At 39.8% G+C, this 17,670-nt stretch overlaps 1 long non-coding RNA gene across 2 annotated transcripts in view; it reads right to left on the reverse strand.

Annotated features, from left to right (window-relative positions):
• Positions 1-16,767, reverse strand: part of LOC122812794 — a 173,363-nt gene extending 156,596 nt beyond the window's left edge. Inside the window, exons 1-2 of one of the 2 annotated variants that reach the window (XR_006366571.1) lie at positions 16,625-16,767; positions 8,581-8,634 (exon numbers count right to left, since the gene is read on the reverse strand). This is a non-coding gene — a long non-coding RNA (uncharacterized LOC122812794). Of the gene's footprint in view, positions 1-8,580; positions 8,635-16,591 lie in introns of both variants that reach the window. The other variant, XR_006366570.1, reaches the window with a different exon arrangement.
• Between the last annotated feature and the right edge of the window lie 903 nt (positions 16,768-17,670).

Here is a 17,670-nt window from a genome sequence, read left to right on the forward strand (position 1 = left end):
TTCCCTTGGGTTGCCGTAGATGTGACTCCTTTCCTGATACAGTGTCACATGTAAACAGTCTTCCTAGCCACATTGGCAATGTGGGTGTCACATAACAGGTTACTGTCCACTTGTGTCCCTAGGTCCCTGGTTACTCCCTCCATACATAATGGTTTACCACCTATGTGGTAATTCGTGGTACCTTGTTTGGTATTTGGTGGGACATTCATACTGTCCAGTGTCTTCAGGACGGTTGGGGGTTATTGTGGGTGAGAGTGCGGTCTGTAGCATGCTACAGACTGCACAGCAGTCTTGCCTACAGTTAGTTGCACATGGGTGAACTCCACTGCCTTGTGCATTGTCAGTTACCTGGACGTATGGGTGTCTGTGCTGCCTATGGATACTCACCTCCTTTTATGTTGTGTTCCAGGTTTTGGGGCCATGACACATGGTACGTGGTATAACCTGGTAGTACTGGTGTGCTGTCAGGAGCCTTGCAGCAGGTTTCTGTCACTGCACAGACATCGATGTTCTCTATTCTGGGGATGGCCTCGGGAGCATGCATATTGGGGTGTACACATCTGGCATTGGTCAGCATTTCCTTATGTTTCTTCCCACTTATGTTTTCTCGGGTGGTGGGTCAGTCTTTTCAGCCTTGCCTACAAAAGGCTGTATGGAGGTGGCAAAGGCCTTATCCAATATTCAGATGCCCAGGGGTAACAGGTGCAGGCCATCCCAAGGGCAGCTGCATGGCTTGTCAAGCATGACATCCCAAGCAGACAGACATTGGATCCCCTTGGAATGACAGCAGTAAGTGTGCTACTTGCTATGACTGATCATTCCATGTTTGTACTGTGGCATTATTCTTGGTAAGGGTAGGTTGCTGCAAATGGTGAGTGTCATACCGGCCTGGACTACATAATCGGATAGCTCATCTGTGTCTCTTTACATGTAGTCTAGGGCAGTACATCTCAGGTCATTCACACCAGCATGGACTATGACTGCATCATATTTCTATTTGCTTTGGAGTGACCTACATATTTCTGTTATGTGGCATATTGTGGCAGCCTACAGGCAGCTTACTGTACCCTTTCCCTTGTTCAGTCTGGTGTGCGGGACAGCAGTGTGTCTGACTATGGAGTCACCTATTACAACTGTATCAGGCATGTTGTTTCTCCTTCTGGCCTGTGACTGTTTGGCACACCAGCTTTGTGTGCTATGTGTTGCATGTGCTATGTTTGGAGGCTGTTTCATTGGGTGTCTGCTTTAGTGGCCGCTGTTGGTGTGCTGTGTTTGTGATTTCTGCCTCGGAATGTATTTCTGTGTTTATGTGTTTGGTTTGCAGTTGTGATAGGTCTATGTGGGTATGTGTTTGTGGTGTGTGTGGTTACCTTCTCCTACTGACTTGTTTTGGGTGTACTGAGTTGAGGGAGCTCTGCCTCCGGTTTGGATGGATGGTTGCATCTCTCACATATATTTGTATTTCTTGGGTGGAGTTGGGGTTGTCTGTGTACTTGGGGCAGGTGTAACATTGCCTCAGGATTCACAGATTCCACTTGTTGTGGCTGGCCTTAGTGGATTGCATGTGTGGACAGATTTTATTGCCATACTACTGATCAGTAATTACTTCATTGTTCATGTTTGCTCTATCATGTAGTAGCTTCCTCATTCTCTTGCATGTTTTGGTTATGGCTGGTGTCCACCATGCCATATTTAAACACTGTGTCTTGTTTTAATTTGGGACTGCATAATCCAAGCATTCCTGGCAGTGTTCATGGAATGGCTGTATTACAGGTTCTGAGGTGTGGCCCATATTTTGCACCTGCAGGACCTTTAATGGATTCCACATCAGTTTGGAGGTGTGCAAATATTGCTTAGCACATGTTTTCCACTGTGGTTTTCAGCCAGGGACTGTGGTCAGGATTTGTATATCCAGTGTGATTACTATATGGTCTGGTTTTACCAGTGAGCAATACACTTCTCATCTTGACATCCCGTACCCATGTTGCTGATTATCACATCCAGTATGCTTACCCCTCTTGTGGGGTGGTACGTTGTTCCTGGGCCTTTTGGTTTGTGGATTCGATGAACTTTTGTCCTACACTGTTGCAGCTGGTATAATGCTCCCAGTCTATGTGTCTGGGTATTTGCAGTCGCCCAATATAATGTGGTTTGGAGGACTTGATATATTCATGTATTCCAGCATGGGCGGATGCAGTTCCTGGTGTTGGGCCAGTAGTCTGTAGCAGGCTATAAACTGGGGGGCAGTTTTAGCCACTGTTACTTGAGCATGGCTAGTCCATGCTGCTTTTTGTGGTGGTACCAACATGGGGGTGTGGTTATCCTTGACAATTCTTGCTAGTCACCCTCCTTTTGTAGCTTGTTCCAAGTTTTGAGGATGTACAGCACAGTATGAGGTGTAACCTGGTAGTGTTAGGGTGCTGTTGGGAGCCTTGCCTCAGATTTCTGTTACAGCACAGTTATCAACATTCTCCATACTGGGTGGGCTTAGACTGCATGCATCTTGCTGTTTGAATTATCCCTTATCTTATTCTTATCCCTTCTGGCACCTAAGGAGATAGGTTTGTGTTTTGAGCCTTACCTATTCAGGTGTGTTTTGAGCCTTACCTATTCAGGGCACACTGTGCGTGACAACAGCCTTTGCCAGTATCCATATGGCCTGCACTGATAGGTGCACGCCAGTCCTAGCAGGTGGTGCATCATGTCATGCTCAGCATGTCATCCCAGACTGGCACACATTGGGTCCCCTTTGCCTAACTGCAATACTTCAGTCAATTGTTGCACTTCATCATCTCGTTGTCATGTTGTGGCATGCTGCTTGTTGAGGGTAGGATGTTAGTCGGGGTCCTCAGGTGTGCATATGGTACTTGGTGTTACATTACTTAACACAGAGCATTCATGCCTCAGGTGGTGCTGCAGGGCTGCCTCTGTCGGATGCACATATTACACTTCCCTGTACATGTTTGTGAGCAGGTTGTGTCACGTTAGGCATCCCTGTTACTATATGAGTGAGTCAGAGAGGGGTATCATTCCCAAGGTTCCTACTGAGCCAATGTATGTGCTATGCGTTGCCTCTTTGCCAAGGCCAGGGCATACTGGGCACGCCTCCTTCTGCCTACTGGGGCAGGCTCAGGTTGTTCCTCCTCCGAGTCACGCTGTGCCTGTGGTGGCCTTGGCGATGGTGGGGCTGTTTGGCCCAGCCCTATGCTGGTCCTGCTGCAGCTGTTTTCGCAAGATCATATTATGTAGCATAGCACATACCATGACAATTTGGGTACATGTAGTTGGTGTGTACTGCAAGGCTCCACCAGATGTGTCCAGACACGGAACCGTGACTTGGGCAGCCCAAACACACGCTCTATTACATTACGTGTTTGTGCGTGTGCCTCATTATGGCGTTCCTGTTCAGGTGTGTGTGCGTTTCTGATGGGTGTCATCAGCCATGGCTCCAGTGCATATCCTGCATCCCCCACTAGGTGTCCGTGCGGGATGTCCCCATTGGCAAATGTCTGGTACAGCTGCGTCAAATGCCAGATGTGGGAATCGTGGTAGCTCCCAGGACAGCCAGCACACACATTCATTATTATGCCCTGGGCATCATACATGACCTGGCAGTTGATGGAGGGGAAGCCCTTGCGGTTGATGTATGCCCTACCCCGCTCACCGGCTGGTGCTTTGATGCGTATGTGCGTGCAGTCTATTGCACCCACTACCTCAGGGTATTCCGCTATTTGCTGAAAGAGACGCATGTTGCTGGCCAATACCTCACGGGCATTGGGGAAGTATACATGATCACCGACATGTGCTGACATGGCATCCAGGAACTGGTGCAGTACCCTGGAAGCTAATGCCTGTGATATCCCCATCATATCGCCAGTTTGTCTCTGGAAGGTACCTGTTGCTAGTATTCTTAGGCCAACACATACCTTGGTTTCCACTGGGATGGGTTCCCCTCTGTTGGTTCTGTGTGTGAGGCGTGGCCTGCACAGCTCCACTATTTGCTGCAGGAGGTCTCTGTCCACTCTATAGCGCTCTACTATCTCCAGCTCATGTAACCCGTGGTAGGTGACCCTGGGCCTGTACACTCTTCTCCGTCTCCTCACTGCGGGTTGTCTGGCACCATCTGCATTGTCACCACCCTCAGCAAGTCGCCTATGTCTCATTATGACAGCTATGGCAGCCCCTAACATTTCTGCTCTGAGTTCAGCTTTTTCAGTTTTCACTTCTGATAACTTAACTCCTGTCTTGCAGTGTCTCTTGAGAGAAACATTCTGCACTGCTGTTTGCAGAGTTTTAAGTGCTGGGCTGGCCTAGTATTCTGCCTGTGTAATTGCCTGCATCTAATTGTTTTCACCTGCTAGCTCCAGCAGTATTCCCTGCTAACTTCCTAGTACATCTGTTGCTTCCTTTTTCCTTTCTGTTTCCTCAGGGTGGAGCCGTGTGCAAACCAGCAGAAACACACTCACAGTGGCTTACACGCGCGCACACATACTTACACAGTTTTGGATCTGCTTATTCAGATTAAAACGCGTGCACGCCCGCGCAAATGGTGTTAAACATCTCCCAACACGCTCCCACATGCTCAGTCTGCCTTACACGCGCGCACACCGCCTTACTGCTGCGGCGCGCACGCGCATACACTTCCAGCAAGAAACTTTGGTGTAGGCAACAGTGTACACCTTCCATTTCTTGACTTTCTCATGTTTACTTAGTGGCACACCTCTTTCCTTGATATCTGTCTGACATCTGTCATGTAACTCTATCCTCCAATGAACTGCATCTCTTTCTACCATTCCCCTGTGATGTCACCTATCTCCTACTCTGTTCCTTCCCCATATGTAACTCTTACACTACTCAGAATGTGCTCATTTGCTATGTGACAGTGGAATTCAGTATCCTTACACTCATTTGCATCAGATTGCCTACTAATGCTTAGTTACATCTCTTAGACTCAGCTTCCCCCCTTAGCAACCACTACACAGTGGCCATGTTGGTTTTCCTCTGCTGGTCCCTCCATTGACATTCCATGTATTGCATAAAACCTACATTTGTAGGTTTAAAACCTTTGTTTTTATGTTCTATGCAGTGCAGCCCGTTTGCACGGGGCTGCGCTGGGTTTACACATCGACAATTGCCGAAAAAAAAAAATTATATTTTTCATATATTTGCATGGGGTTACCTTGCCAATGGCCACATATTTGGCCATTGGCATGCTGCCTATAACATATGCACCCTTTATTTGGAGCTGACATGGCTCCATTGCCGTGTTTGCAGAAACGTACTCAGTTGTCAACTGAGTACATTTCTGCAGCTAAAACGGCTCTTACACGGGCTGTTCTTGGCTTTCTGGATCGCTAATCAGCCTCATTTGCATGCTATTCGGCTGCAAGTGAGGTGATTAGCTTATCCACGCCCACTCCGTGTAAGAGCCGTTTTAGCTTGACTCTTACACGGACTTTGGGCTGTTCCTGGATCGCGAAGGCTGCATGGAGTCTTACACTACTCTTAGACTCCGTGCAAGCCTTCGTGAATCCGGCCCACAGACTTGACATGACAGGTGTCCCTTAAAAACAAAAACAGTATTTTTTTTTAAATTAAAAACTTAATATGACAGTCTCTTGGCAAGTGAAGTCAAAATCCAGGGGGATTCAAGTGCATCCCCTTGCACCTGTCTGCAGGTACCCACAGCTTTTCAAAGGGTGTATTATTTTAGCACTGCCACGTAAATTAAAAAGTCAGTATGCCAGTCATACATTATGCAGGCATCAAGAGGGTCACAGTTAAGGTACCCAAACTATATATACACTCTCACTCACTCACTCACTCACTCACTCACTCACTCACTCACTCACTCACACACAATTCTATGACTAACCAACCAAAAATATGAGGCAAAAATCTGGACATTCTGCGAAAATCTGTACAGTTGAGCGGTACTATTTTCTGACCATTTTGAAATTAGGTGTTCAGTAAAGCATAATGTATTCACAACTGATTTTTTTGTACATTTCTGTAACTAAGTTCTAAGATGGCACTTTTTCAGCTTCTCTTTATCACAAACCATTTTCCACAAATTCTTATTTACACAATTCTATTTGTTACACTTAACACACTATAGGTCATATTCCTTATTGTTAGTTTTTAAGGGCATGTAAATTTGTAGTACTCTACTAGAACTGGAGAAGGAATTTGAAAATTTGACAGAAAGATTTTAGCTAGAGGTTATGATAATAGGATTATTAGAGAATACAATCTCAGGACAGATAGTCCAACAGTAAGAAACAGCACTGCTATCTACTTATAAACATCAGATTACTATCAGGCAGGGATGATTTGATTGTTTAAGATTTACTATAGTATATGGAACCAACACATTTAAGTTCAAATCTATTATTAATACATTTTCCTTATTTTGTCTTCAGATGACATTTTTAAGGGGGCATAGTACTTGACCATTGTATTTTTTCATTAAAAAAGGGCAAAATATATGGTCAATAATTTTCTCATTTTATATACAACCATCCATTAGAGTCACAAGCTCTCCTGGGTAATAAACCCTTGGGGTGTTTTCCTTGTTTTTCACTTGCAGCAGCATGAATGTTACATAGTTAATGACTTACCTTAGTGCTACTTTTCACATGGTCCAAAACACATATTTATTCAAGTAGTAAATGCCCTTAAAAGTTTCAAAATTAAACATATTTTCACTTGCAGCAGAATGAATGCTGCTTATTTTGTGACTAGCTCCTGCGGTGCTTTTTACATTGATCAACCCATGTATTTATTCAAACAGAAAACATCTCTACATTTAATGACATCAGATTTAAAACAGAACACAGTGCTCTTTTCAAACATACAGAGGTACATACATGTTCTATTAACATTTATGGGCATTGACATGGTAGTCCCAGTTTAATATTATAAGTTGGAAGTTCAGAAATATTTGAATTACAAGGAACATTAATTTAGGAGCCCATTTTATGCTTAAATTGAACAAAATGATATGAATTGTGTAGTTGATTGCTATAGACTTTACTGGTGTCTCTAATTTACTGTATAGGAATTGAATATAATAAAAAATATTTTTCCACTATGATATCTCTTGGATGATAAAGTCCAGTGTTTTTTTTTTTTTTTTTTTGCTTGGACTGAATGAAAGGTAACCAAAGTTGTTCATTATGTACATTGATGTTTATTTGTTACAATGCATTTTACACTGGTTTGTATATTCTACATTTTGTTAGTGTATGGTGTCATCTTAACTCACAGGGCTGAAAGTTAGACTGGTGATTTATTAATGATGTAGATTGTACTGAAGAAGCTTTTTCAAGTGAAACCTGGTTTGTTGTTTCATTCCCCAGTTGGTTTATTATATCCTTATTTTGGATTTTTACAGTGCTGTGTGTTATTTTGATTTTTGTTGATCCTCTACAGATGACTGAGGTGAAATTCCTCAGGTATTAGGAGCCCAGAGAAAAACACCAAGGAACATAAACTCAGTCTCTGTTTTCCATAGGAAATCATTGCCAGTGTGATTTCTAAGCATGTGACCATAGAGTTGGTATATAAGTTCAGGGTATATGAAAGCTCTCCCCTCATGTTGGGGGTGCATGGCAAAACTACTTAAAGTTAATTTTTTCACAATTTTTTATTTCTGCCATTATTTTTCTCTAAGTTATCAAGATTGTTGAAACTAGTGTTTCTTAGTAAAAACATTATTTTTTATATTTATTGTTATCACAAACACCTTTTATCTGTGATTTGTGCATGTTGCCTGTTTGAATATAGAGCGATATATCTGTCTATATCTATAGGTGGGTCTACTATACATGATCGATATTTCAAAAACTGAAGACCATATGGCCGAGACCATATGATCGACTTTTGAAATGTCAATCATGTTAAAAAAAAAGAAAAAAAAAAAACACAACAATCATTAACCTTCACATTGCTAGAAGGGGGGAAAGCCTCCCCCACACTCCCTTTGGGGGGCTTCACCTCCCAAAACTTAAATATACCAACTCCGAGATCGCACTACAGTGCAGAAGATGGAAATCTTTCCATTTCACACTGTACGCAGATGCCCATTCCACGTGGTTGATATTTCAAAAGTTGAACATATGGTCTTGGCCATATGATCTTCAGCTTTGTGAAATGTCGACCATGTGTAGGAGACCCCTATAGATATATTTATATATCTACTTATCTATCCATATATGTTTATATTAGTCTATCTATCTATCTATCTATCTATCTATCTATCTATCTATCGTTTGGAGAGTGTGGATTTGCTCCCATGTCATGGGGTACAGTTGGCATAACTCACCCTGCAAAAAAAGATTTTTCTGTCCTGCAATCTTGGAAGTATTGCTTTTTTGACTAGTGACTGTCTAAAAGGTTTTAGATGATTTTGATTTCAATTATTGTATGCAGTTATTCAGAATGGACCCTCTAATCATTTATTCTTCCAGTAAAATGAGCAATCATTCTACCATCTATAATCCATACCATCACACAAATTTTCTTTATGGAATAAGCCAACACTTTACCAGAAAGTGAAAAAAGCCTTTTTTCACTTACCTTAGGACCACTGGGTCCTTCTGGACCTTCATGTCCTTTTTTTCCTCGTTCACCCTAGAAAAAAACAAACAAAAGTCCTTAGGAAGGTTGAAGAAAATAATTAATTGCTATTTCTAATCTATATTATTACTGATTGATGTAAGTAGGACATAGCTCAAAATATTACAATAAGTACTGCTAATTAAAAAGTCTAGCTGCAAATAGTGTTAAACAGCAAACTAGAAAACTAATAAGAACAATTGTGAGCTATAGAAAATATGCGAGTATATAATCCTTCTAAAAATAAAAACAGGTTAGAGAAGGACTGCTGACTAAATGCCTATGTAAATGTGAGGAAAAATAAAAACACTTATTATGCTATGGATATAAATCTCATCAATTTACTCAGACTTACATTGCCATTCTGCCGGGAGGTTTGTCCCAAATAAATAACTGGTGCCAAAATAATGTATTGAAAATAAATGCCAAAAAACTTCACTGTTATATCCTTTAGGAAGTCACCTACTCCAGAGAGCTACTACGATGACAATATGCCCCTACGAGCTGACTGAGTTATTTGGGATTTGGGAGCTTATGTGGTTAGTGATATAACTTTTGACCAATATTCTTGTAAGAAACCCCTTCTATATTGGACAGCTTATAAACAAAACAATTGTGTCTAGATCTAGAGATGTCATTGCCCCCCTTTATTCAGCTCTCATTAGGCCAAGCATTGAATATAATGCCCCCTTTGGCATGTATCTGTTCAGACACATGCAACAACTGGAAGGCCCATGGAGACACCTTACTAAAATATTAAAAGGCCTAAACAACATGATCTTCATGGACTGATTATACTCAGTATCCTACAAATTGCTCAGAAATGACCTGTGTCTGGCATAGAAGGCATCCTTCAACCTAGTACTTATACATTTGCTGCATATATATAGCAGAAATACTCAGTCTATGGATCTAAACCTCTTCTACAATACTGACAGATCAGTTTGAAAGGAAAGGTATATCTCACAGAAGATACTGCTACGCTGGAACAGACTCCTTATCCACATAAAACAAAATTCTTTCCTGCCCATATTCAAGCACAACATAGGTCTATGGATGGGAAACAGAACATTTACTCCAGGAGTGCTGCTCCTAAATGCTTTATCCCATTCGCTGCCCCCCCCTTATCTGTTGTATTGTTCAGTTATTCTCATTAGGGGTAATATATTATTATAGACTACGGGCTAGGTAAGACCAGTCTATAACCAAATGGGATAGATTATTTTGAACACAGAAAGGGAACCTGGCTAGGTTTAAAATGACCTGTAAAAGCACCTAGCACAGTACTTGCCTATGAATCTGTTATCCCATGAAACAAGATAATAGGGAATAAGAAGTAATAAACATTTTATGTATTTAATTTATAAATAAATAAGACATTCGTTTTCAGGAGTGTTAGCCTGATTACATTACATACTTCATTTTGTGCATGTAAAAGAATAGAATCAAAGCATCAAGATGAGGTTTGTTTTAACTACTATGCTACTGTGTTAGGTCCTTTGGTTTATTTATTTGTTTATTTTATTGTATTTGTTACTGGGAAAGTCTACTGTGCCTAAAAGTGCCCATTTTCAGTAGACCAACGAGAAGAAAATCTCCGACAAGAACATAGCTACAGAAAAAAATTAAGCATTAATTGGTGCAGAAGTAGAAACAATGTTACACAGTGATTACAGTAATATATACAGAATATATACAAAAAAGCAGGAATCTAATTGGATGCCATATTAATTCAATCAGACAGGTATAAACAGAAATATATTAAACAACATTATTGTACCAGTGTTAACAAGTGATGAAAAAAAATAATAAATATGAAGTAAGTATCATCAGCCACTAGTAGCAAAAAGCGTAAGAGTTTAGTTATCATATAAGGAGAAGGAATAGGTTAAGGTATAGATCAGGTACACGGGTATATACTAGGTACATGGCTGATGAATAACTGCATGACATCAGTATTAGCAAGTGTCTCCTTTTAAAGTCTAAATTTTACATGCAATAAAATAACCATATATGTTTAGAGAAGCACTGCTACTCTGGTTTTGATACGGCAGTCAAATGTACAACATGTCAATGACACAACTGAGCAGAAGCAGTTCCTAAATGCTTTATCCCATGCCTGAGTCCCCTCAAATTATATATGGTATGATTCCAGTTATTCTTATGGGGTAATATATAATTATCGACTATGGGATAGGTAAGGCCAATATTTAACCAAGTGGGATAGTTTAATTCAAACACAAAAAGGGAAATTGGTCAGGGTTAAAACGGCTTGTAAGAGCACCTAGCCTAGTACTTACCTATAAACTTACGAACCTATTAGATAATATCTGTGATTAGAACAGAAATACCATTTGTTTACTAGGGTGAATGAGCATAACTGTTTCCCCAAAATACCAGGGAGAACAGCCACCAGTACATGTCACTTCTATGATAGTGCCCACCTTTCTGAAGTAGTGGGTACTATAAATTGCAAACATGTGGCAAAAATTACCCCACTGGTGTTCATGTAAGGCATTACATTCTTTGAAAGGGCTTCCATTCTATCAACTGCCAGACAGTATGCAATGAATATAAATATGTGTGTATGTAAGGTTAAATGTAGCAGTGATATTTTACTTAACTCTGTCTGCCAGCTTAAGTTTTTTGAACTCACTTCATATATATTTACATCCATCCATCTATCTATATCTATCTGCAAAATAGAGTTATAATTGGGCCCTGCAAAAATGTTTACAGCTTGAAATTCCTAGTATTTCTCACATTTCATGTATTTGCATTTAGTGTTTGAATTTCTCTATATCTTTTAAGTTGAGGTCTCATATCAGGAACCTTTACTCTATAACTTCTGTTAGAGTCAGTGTGTCTGTCATCAGGCAAATATTTAATGCATAGTTGTTATGCAGATTATCACAGTAGGAGAACAAAGAGTCAAATTTAAAAGTGCAGTCAGCAGTTTCTCCACTGTAAGGTAACACCTGCCCGTGGTAGCTCAAGACATTTGTGTATATGTCCTTTATGAAGAGTCAAGATCAAACTGCTGAATGCAAAGCAACCATTCCCACGTGATCAAAACCTAAACTCCTGAACTACTAAGTTGCAGAAAATGAAACATATTTTTAAGGGGAATCCCCAATACACCCCGAGTGCACTCAGTTAACTCCATGGTTACTGTACTATTGGCAAAGGAAAGATATTGTGCGAATATTAGCACTATATATGCTGGAACTGCAATCTCACAGAATAACCACACTAGAAGTCAGTATAGCTGGGAAAAAGTATCATCAGGGAAACTGGAATAGACAGGTAGAAACTGAAGGAAAAAAATGTCAGTAGGGAAACTTGTACAGTAGGGAAACACTTATTAAAACGAATAATTCTGCAGCTTAATATAAAAAGCAGACACATAACAAAATTGTAACCCTATCGGCATTTAGTCTACTCTCAAACCATACCATGTATTTCTTAGGCTACAAATTCTGCCCAGAGATTACCTTTATGGGTCTGCAAGATAAAGGGTCTATATTAGATCAGCGAATGCTTAAAAAAGCGAACACTGATTGATTGACCTTATGTAAGCGAAAGCTTACAGTCTCAAACTGTCAGATCAGTGATGTTTTTCCTAGGGGGGTGGGGGGGGAAAAATAATCGCTGATCCAAAACACATACACACAAGCACACCAAACAAACAGAAATCCACACACATACACCTAAAATCTGACACCTAACCCTACACTAAACTATGCACACACCACTATCCACTTACCTTAACCCAAACCCTAACCCTAAGGTCCGTCACTATTGCACACTCACCTCACCTGCTCCCTAATCCTAACTTACCTAAACCCGCCCTAACCCTCATGTCCACACAATCGCACACATACCTAACTCGCACCCTAACCCTAACTCACCTAACCCACCCTAACACTCACACCCACACAATCGCACACTTACCTGAATCCACCCTGTAACTTTCTACCACAGCACTGAAAATACTGAAGCAACAGAAATGGACAACCAAATTCTTTCCCTAGGAAAAAATTCGGGTTTCTGTTGCTTCGATATTTTGAACATTCGCTTAAATAAGTTTGATCAATCAGCATTCACTTGTTTAAGCATACGCTGATCTAATATAGACTCAAAATAAAGGAGGTAAGCATTATTACTGTATTTTTCCTAGGGGTGTTTAAGGGTTTGGCATCTTAGGAACTCAGTGACTGCTTGTCCACTAAGTTCCTGTATTCCAATGTTCTGGCTCTGCTAAGAGATCAGTTATTGGGAATGACTGTGTGTATGATAAAAAATATGTGTTTCACCCTAATTCTAGTATGTGCAGTTTTAATGTAGTTGGGCCACAGTATCCATCCCTTCATATAATAGCACTGACAGCACTCTGTCACTATTTCCCAGTTGATGCAAACATAATTTTATGCTGTTGCTTCTTCTTTTTCATCTTTACAATAAAATTTCTAAACAAATAAAGTGTCCTTAAGCAACAAAACTGGTATCACCCCTCTGTTGCCCCTGTTTGAAATGACCATATGTAAGAGCAGAAGACATTACATGGAGCTGCCCTCTATGTCAAATGTATCAACTGCAATTAACATCACAGTACAGTTAAAAATAATTTTATAGTTTAATTCAGCTCTACCAGCAGTTCAAATAATGTCCATCTCTTTACAGCTTATCAGTATTTTGTCTACTCTGTGATTGCATAATGAGGAATGCATTTGAAGATGCTAAAGTTCCCCATTGTAGAGAAAAATGCATACCAGATGTAGGAGTAATGGCCTTATCTATTGACTTACTGACTGATATTTATTTACTTTTTCTAGCTTGGAATGTCCAGCTAGGAAAACCCATTTCCAGTGAAATTTGTAGGAGAAAAGCTCTGTACTGAAAATATTTATAACAGATACTTACGATTCTGATGTGTACACCTCACAGTAACTTTTTCAAATTCAGAGACAGCCTCAACACAGTACTTTTGTATGAAGACCTTCAGCACCAAGGTGGACTGTCTCTGCAGCTGTGCTGCATGTTAATGAGGCAGTCCAGAGGAGACGGATATACTAAATACCCATATACTAACTGCCTATGGGGAAGGCATTTGCACAATCAAGCAAGTCAGAGAATTGCACAGTTGCATAAATTAGCATGGCCATTACTGGCTGCTTGCTGTAATGAACATGGCCAAAAGGCTATGTTCATCCATTGCAGTAGAGGTAAGTACTGAGGAGTTTAGTGGTTAGGTAGTATTAGGGCATATGTGCATGCGTATATGTGTGTTTGCGTGTGTGTGTGTGTACACCTGATTGGGGTAATGTGGTTTTGATCCTAAATTTGTGCATAGAATCACCCCCAGTATTAAACACTCATTGAAAAGAAGAAACGTGCCTGTTACCACTCTTGTAAGCATGTCATGTCAAGAAAGGTGCTTCTATTAATATTCATGGTTGCCCACATCCCCTGTATTGTGGTGGCATATTTAATTGCAGCTCATGTGGGGTAGTGTACATAGTACAGTATTCTGTCTGCTCTGCATTTTACGTGGACAAGACTGACAGGAAACTCAGTAAAAGAATTTACAAACATCTGAGAAGCATTATGAATAAAGATAAAACAACTGCACTTTTTAAACACTCTTGTGAATGTAAAATTTAAAAAAAAAATATTCTTGAGAAAGTTATAAAATCTGCAAGGGGAGATCGGAAGAATGATCTGTTTTTAAGTGAATTGAGATGACAGATTAAGGCTTAACTGTCTCCAGGTTTCAGTAAACACGCATCCATTTTACCTGTTTTAAAAGCAAAACAAAACTTAGGCTGAAGAAGTAGCCAGTCATGTCTCATACTGGTATATTTAAATATGTAATTTGTTGTCATTATCATTCTGATGTTCATAAGGAATGAAAGAGCTCAATAAATCTGGAAGACAGTTTTATGGTGTTCTTCTGGTTTGTGTTGTTTTTTTATCTGGAATACTTAGCATTTACTCATGCTTTTGTGGTCTGGATCTTCTCCATAGCCTTACAGATAATGCTGGCCAGACTTATGCATCTATAATAACCTTGGTCCACTGATGCCTCACCTGTGTGCAAGGGGATGACTGTTGATGTTGTCCATTCATTTGGCATAAAGCCTGGTTAGAGAGTGATATAGAATAGCCTCTGTGGGGTGGTCAGTAGGGCCTGATTCAGGCAGATCAGCAGGCAGTCTGGTATGTTTTAATCAACCCCAATGAAATTAGTGTTCTTGGTCTTGAAAAGTACTTCAAGGACTTGTTTTTGGGAGATGTGGCTGGCTTGTAGTTGTGCATATGTGATCTAAGAATGTATGGGAGAGATGGTGTGAAGTTAGAGTTACATTTCTTCTGGCAGACTATGTCCTCTGAGTCTCATAATGTGATATCATTTAGTTTTAGTTCTGTGTAGTGCTGGGCATTGTTTCTGAGGTTTCTAACACAGTTAACGAAGGCTTTATTATTGTTCATTATTTGGGCATCTATTTTACCCTATATTTAGCTTCAGTTGATTTTATCAAAGACCGGAGTTCCTTTTTAAGTTTAGCAATAGCATTTTTGACATCTTGATAGTTAGATTTATTATTGTGTGCAATGAGTTTTATTTTTCATTTATTGTAGAACATGTTTATATTTGGATTCCACCACTGAGGTTTATTTTTAAATATGGCATTGTATTTCATTAGAGAGATGTACAGTACAGAACTGATAGTTACTTCTAAGCTTCCTAATGTCGTCTGCAAATCTTAGCAATGTTGAACTGCCCTTGCAACTCAACATTCTATACCAAGATTTCAGTCTTGCAGAGTAAATTTTCTGCACATAGTACATACAGTTCCTGGAACTACAGAATGTTTCTAATGCATTAATATTTTTTCTTAGTAAATTAGATATTTGTGCAAATATCCATACCTTGAGCTTGTCACTGGCTTACACCTAGCTTGAAATCATTGAATCATCATTTTTTGTGGGGCAGGGGGATTATGATGTGCTGAGGAAGAGGAAAGCTGCACAAAGTCCACTTGAGGGCATTGTTTTAATCATATTTTTTAATTGTTCTCTTGGTTGACCTGCAGAACTGCAGCATAACAAAATCCTTTGTTATGTGCTAATGTTTACTTTATGAATCCCACCCTGAATAAATTTAGGTGAAAAGTAACCCCCCCCCAAAAAAAATGTGTAATTTGTTTAAAAATGTATAGCACCTTTACTTTTATTTTTGCTTCTTTGTAAAGTTCCCGACCATGGACCAGTTGAAAAACAGTTTCATGCATTTAGTTGTAAATTATAACCCTATTATGGACTGGCTTCCATTCCAGGGTTAGTTTTGCTGGCTTGCACATTTTGAGTGCTGAGATAAGCTGTTGCTCTGGTTTCATCTTAAATGAATAAATACATTCACTTGCTGTATAACATACTAATAAATAATCTTCAACACAGTAGTTGTTGATTTTTCATTATATTTTCTTGTTCAGAAGAAATTCCTCTTCTGGTACTGGTAGAAGTAGGAACAAGGATATTTATTTATTTAGTTTGTTTGCTGGGATAGTAGACATCACAACAGACCATTTGCAGGCACAGCCCACATCTGTTGCACTGTTCTGTCAGTGAGAATCAAAAGAAACTTCAAACAGAATTCTTGCAACTTTATACACAATTTACTTCTGGTTATAACTGCAAAAACATTTTGCAAAGCATCTTGCTCCATAAGCCTCAGATGCAATCTACAGATAATCAATATGGCATAAAAAGACTTGCTACTGTTACATTAAATACAGTCAGTTTTTCTACAGAACATCAGGCATTTGGTCCATGGATGAAGGCATAATCCATCTGAAGGTGAGTTTCTCAACCTTATTTGCTTCAGTGCTATCAAATATAGCTATTTGGTTGAGTATATCTTAAAGCACCACACATATACATGAGTAACAAAAGCTGACAATATATTTACCGCACTCCTTTCAGAGAAAACTGCCGCACTTACAAATCCTTCTTATCAGTCATCACTAGTGTTTGATTTGTTGCTCAGCAATCTTGCATCACACATTGTGGCTCTAGAAGGATGCTGGAATTCATACCATGCAGCTTGGAGGCTTCTACCTAGGTGTTTATTCTAATAAGGCACAATGTAATGACTGAGCCTTAATTGTAGGTTTTTTTCTTTGGAGTAATTATCAATACCCACTCACCTATGCACACTTGCAGGAACACCAGAAAAGAGCAATAAGTATGTGACCCCTCCCTCCTACGTCTGTTATCCAAGCTCCCTCAACACCAACATTCTCTCTTTGTCTGTATGCCTGCAACTCTACTGTTATCCCTCCCAAAGTGTGTTAGTACCTCCCCTGTCAGTCTTTGTCTGTATTTTATGTTTGTTTTTGTGCCTCTGCTTCCAAATCACTTCCTCTTTTGATCCCCTGCATTACCCTTACATCCTTTCCCATCTTTCCTTCTGTAATGAAAAAAGGGTGCCTGTCCTAGAAAAAAAAAACTTCCTCCCCCTCTCCACTCACATTCTTACCTACCCTGTTTCCTCATGTCCATTCCTCTGCATCCTGTATCTCTAATCCTATTTACCTATGCATCCATTTTTATTGCATTTAAAGTCAAGTAGTGAAATAAGATATAAACATTTCTGAAACACCTTTACTGTAGCTTCCAGCTATTCTGTTAGCATTGCTCTGTAGCATATGTATACTCATTTAAGTGTCTACCAGCAACTTTCTTTCTCACATAACTCCTGGCCCAAATTTGCAGCACTTTTTCTTTCTCTGCTGGGACTGCCATTTTTGTGGGAAAGTTTTCTAATCATCAGCAACTTGAGTTGTGAAATTCCATCCTTTTAATTGATAATTGCTTTGAGCTGCATCGTGCTATAAGACATTACCTCGTTAGCCTCTGAGCAATTGCAGTAGACAGACTTCTCAATTCCAGGGTTTATTTTATTGCAAAAAGGAAAACCCAATGGACTAAATCCCCTTTATAGTAAATAATGATACAATTTAAGAAGCAATGGGTTAATTAATTCTG

Source organism: Protopterus annectens, chromosome 10.part0 (genome assembly GCF_019279795.1).
Source record: "Protopterus annectens isolate FY-2018-M chromosome 10.part0, PAN1.0, whole genome shotgun sequence".
In the NCBI taxonomy this organism is placed as follows: domain Eukaryota; kingdom Metazoa; phylum Chordata; order Ceratodontiformes; family Protopteridae; genus Protopterus; species Protopterus annectens.